The 4,901-nt window shown below is 40.7% G+C and overlaps 1 long non-coding RNA gene across 1 annotated transcript; it reads right to left on the reverse strand.

The window, feature by feature from the left end:
- LOC104757461 lies at window positions 2,494-4,195 on the reverse strand. The gene is made up of 6 exons (XR_762432.2): window positions 3,759-4,195; window positions 3,508-3,616; window positions 3,376-3,407; window positions 3,190-3,287; window positions 3,030-3,098; window positions 2,494-2,931 (listed from the first exon to the last, which is right to left on the reverse strand). It is a non-coding gene; the product is annotated as an uncharacterized LOC104757461 (long non-coding RNA).

Consider the following 4,901-nt stretch of genomic DNA (forward strand, 5'->3'; position numbering starts at 1 on the left):
TACCAAAACCACCCTCCAATGGGCCTACAATATTACCGGAACCTCCGGGAACTCATGATGCTTCTCCTTCCCGTTCGGAGGACACTATTCAAAAGCCAAGAGAGACACAATCCGCAGGAGCCTTGACTACAACACCTGATCTATCACCTGACAATAGTACAGCTGAGACAGGCCAGCCCACACCATCTCCACCACCACTTCGGCGCAGTGAAAGGTTAAAGAATCAACAAGTCTACTATAACAATCAGGCTGTCGCCCACCCTATTCAGGTCGTGTGTTCGCTTGACCTTATCTCCTCGGATCACGCTGCCTTCCTCGGTAAGCTTGATGAGCACTTTGTTCCTCAAACCTACGAGGAAGCTAAGCAATATAAGGAGTGGCTTGATGCGGTGGACGATGAAACGGCGGCTATGATCTGGAATCGAACTTGGGACGAGGCTGATCTCCCTAAAGGTAAAAAGGCTGTCAGCTCCAAGTGGGTGTTCACTATTAAATATCTTAGCACTGGAGAGATCGAGCGCTACAAAGCCCGCTTGGTCGCACGCGGCTTCACTCAAACCTATGGACTTGACTATACGGACACCTTTGCTCCGGTGGCCAAACTCCATATAGTTCGGGTCGTCTTGTCCTTGGCCACTAACCTCTCTTGGGAGCTCTGTCAAATGGATGTCAAGAACGTTTTTCTTCAAGGGGAGCTGACCGAGGAAGTCTACATGCATCCTCCACCTGGTTTAGAGCACATTTTTACTCCGGGTAAAGTTCCCCGGCTCCACAAGGCGATCTACAGTCTCAAGCAATCTCCGAGGGCGTGGTACCACAAGCTCAGCTCTACCCTATGCATGAATGGTTTCAAGCGCTCTGAGGCTGATCATACGCTGTTCACTCTCCGCACCAACGGTGACCGAGTCGTCGTTCTCGTCTATGTCGATGACATTATTATCACCGGTGATGATAAGGAGGGTATTGGTGCCACTAAGGCTCTTCTTACCTCTACCTTTGATATTAAAGATTTGGGTGAACTTAAATACTTCCTTGGGATAGAAATCTCTCGCTCTCCGGAGGGATTGTTTCTTTCTCAAAGGAAGTATACACTTGACCTTTTACATGAGACAGGTAAGATGGGAGCCAAACCGGTGTCGACGTCACTTGAGGAAGGTTACCAGGTCAAGTGAAAGGGGGGAGAAGCCAACACCCGGTGCTCCAGTTAACAAGTCGCACAAGCCATATGAAGATGTGGGACGCTACCGTAGGTTGGTGGGAAAACTTATCTATCTCACGATCACGAGGCCGGACATATGCTATGCGGTGAACCAAGTTAACCAACACATGAAGGCTCCAACGAACTTTGACTGGAAAACACTCAAGCGGATCCTATGTTATCTCAAGGGCAGTCCGGGGCGAGGCATTTGGATGGGAAAGAATGATAACACTGAACTTGTTGGTTACTGTAACGCGGACTAAGCGGGTGATACGATTGATAGGAGGTCCACAACAGGGTATTGCACATTTGTTGGAGGCAACCTAGTAACCTGGAAGTCGAAGAAACAGAAGGTTGTATCTCAATCAAGTGTCGAGTCGGAATATAGGGCTATGAAGAAGCTAACCAACGAGCTCACATGGCTCAAAGGCCTCCTCAAGGATCTTGGAGTGGAGTCTGATCAACCAATCACTATGCATTGTGACAATAAGGCAGCGATTCACATAGCAACCAACTCGGTCTTCCATGAAAGGACTAAGCACATTGAGGTAGATTGCCATAAAGTGCGAGAAAAGATTGAAGAAGGTGTAGTCTTGCCGTGTTACACTCCAAGCAAAGACCAACTGGCGGACATCTTCACCAAAGCTACTAGTCCTCAGATTTGCGAATACATTTCCAGCAAGCTTGGACTAGTAGATCCAACACATCCGTGAGAAACTCCTCTAACCTATGGAGATCACACTCTTTTCCTTAGCATAGTTTTGTCCCATGTGGTTTTCTATGTTAAGGTTTTTAATGAGGTGATCTCTCATGGGTTCCAAGCCTAGCCGCTTCACCTGGCTAAGCTTGAGGGGGAGTATTGACAAGTGGTCATGCTAGTCCGAACAAGTATTGGTCGTCCGTACAACTATGCTAAGAGCGTCCGTACAATTATGCTATAAGGCCGAGTCATCTACGAATATATGGAGTAGTGAGGAGGCCTGGTTGCATTAAAGCCCATGAGAAGGTTCGAGATCCTCCTTGTAGCCGTTAGAGAAGAAGAGAGAGAAGAGTCACGGGTTGTGCTTCGTTTAAGGAAACAAGGAGGGGTCGCTTTCACTCTTGGGAAGAACCAATTCTATTTCCTTATCTCTTATGCGATCGGCTGTAAAGGGTGTAGCCCTAGTTTCGTTTAGTATAAATAGACTTTTGTAAACTTTTGTAAGATATACTTATGGAATATAACTTTTCTCTTATTTTTCTTGCCAACAATTCTCTTCTTATCAACCTCTTCCGCTTAAATCCCAACAGTGATACCGTACCGTGAGGAAGAATCAATGTTGTAGAAATTGGCCTTCCCAATTACCAAAAAAGAAACATGTTTCACTAAATCTCAGCAGATTGGCTTACCTCTCCCATTCCTCTAATCCCTAACCGGCATCCCAAGGCAGGGAAGAAATCTGAACCAAGGAAGGATTCTGCTGGAGCTGCAGTCTCGGAGTTTCAAACTGACCTTTAGGCACTGACGTGACTCTTCCACTTGTTGATGAGGAGAGGGGTAGAAGAAGCTGGTACGGAAAAACCTTCTGTATAAAGTCCGAAATGGTGAATTGAGGTAGAGAAGACCGATGATCCTGCAGTCATTTGGCCGGCTATTGAAAGAAAAAAGCAAATTATCAAATCACATAAACTAAACTCTTTGCAGGTGTTCAACCTTGAGGCAGATTGCAGCAGAAAGATTTGGAATGAGCAACCTGCAAAAGAGGGAGAGACGCCTCAATACAACTCAACAAAAGGACATCTTATAAAGAGAATAATCAAAAGCAGATATAAAGATTGATCGTAAACCGACCTTTCTCCACCAAAAACATAGACACCACAAGTTCTGGTAGGTGTTGACTCATCTTTCATAATATTGGACCTGGATAGGTAATAAACTGTCTATTTTCCCGATGTTATGAACTTAAAGTAGAACCAAACACCAATAACTAATAAACATAAAGAAGACTCACATTGACACCAGCTACTGTAGCATCCTTCATTCCCTCTCTGTATTTGTCCTCTCCAATGGATTCATGTAACTGGTTGCCCCAGAAGTTTGAAGCATCCACTGCAGTAATCAAATAAATTGTAAGGTTAAGCAAAAAGGGACTAACATTTAAAAATAAGTATGAGGATAAGGTTTAACAATCGTTTACCTGGGCCACTTTGATGGAGTAATGGTTAGCACCTGAAAAACCAAACCAAATCAAGAAGATATCACAAATTCTTCTAATAATTCACATAAAACACTTTTAATTTCTCACAAAAATAGGGCTTGAGCACCATACCCAACATCTCAGTCATATTTGTTCTTTTTTTCTTTGGTGTCTCAGCCAAACACTTCATAGAGGAAGAAACACCCAGTGTCTCACATAAGGAGACCACCAAATCAGCGACCTGAAAATTTAAGAAAGCTAAAGGATCTTAAAGATCAATATAAACAATTTGATTCTGTAAAAATTCAATGATTATATTAGATCGAATGGAAAGGGTCATAGAAATTTGCAGAATTGGAGAACTAAAAAGCTGAAAAACTCACAGTTGCTAGTATCTTTGTCAATCTCATCATGAGTCCTCCCTGAAAACAAAATAACAATGATTAAAATTTAGTTAAAGATTTGTCTATCAGCGACAAAGATAATGGTCATTCCTGCAACAAAGTGAAAAAAATCAAATGATCATCAAACAAAACAAAAATTGAACGAAGTCATAGAGAGTAAAATTCACAATTGAGCATAATTACGTCCCATTCTTTTTGATCCTTGATTCCTCAAGTGGTTAGTTTACTATTTACCACAGGAATTGTTCTCTGATTGCCACAACAAAAATTAGTCAAATAAGATTTATCACTTATCAAGAGAAATACACTTATGAATCCATTAATCTTATAAATATCACATCACGAATAATACCGGTTTGATTTGGGAAAAACAATTGTCTATACTTAAAAGCAAAGGTCAACAACAACTTAGTACACACACGCATGGGTACAATCTGAAAAAATATACATGCAACAATCTGCAAAAGGTTAAAATAAAAATATCCAGAAAACACAAGAAAAACAAAAAAAAAACAGTTTTGCAATTGAACAACCAATGAAAGCATTGTAGTGTCACCTCTAGCTTATGTCCCATTTCAAAGGAGCTTCTTTCTTATATATAACTCTTTTGTTAACTCCTGCAACCCAAAACCAAAACAAATCAAGATTCAGTAAAAAAAATTCTAATTAAACTTGGTTTAAATCATTAGATTCAAATCCAAACTTAAAAGAGTANAGAAAAAAAAAAAAAAAAAAAACTTAGCAGATACACGACTATCCTTCTTACAAAGTGTAGCACTTTGCTCTTTATCTCTTTTTAAAAATCTAGAAATAAAACAACATGACAGAGTAAATGTATATTGCACATGTCATGGAATGAAACAGTACATCATGTTACAAAACCCATGGAATAATGATTGTGAACCATCGCCAATATAATATTCTATTTGAAACTAAGAAAACCAAGTTAAAGCTGTAGGTGTAATAACATTCATATGCTCTTGCAATTCACCTAAAACCCAAAATTCAGGCAAGAAGAATTTAAGAAACGGAAACCTATTGCATACGAAAATATTCCAACGTGTGATTAAGAAAATTTTTGGCCGTGAAAAATACAAAAAAAAAAACTGAAACAAACATATC

The sequence above is a fragment of the Camelina sativa genome, chromosome 17 (assembly GCF_000633955.1).
Source record: "Camelina sativa cultivar DH55 chromosome 17, Cs, whole genome shotgun sequence".
Classification (NCBI taxonomy): Eukaryota; Viridiplantae; Streptophyta; class Magnoliopsida; order Brassicales; family Brassicaceae; genus Camelina; species Camelina sativa.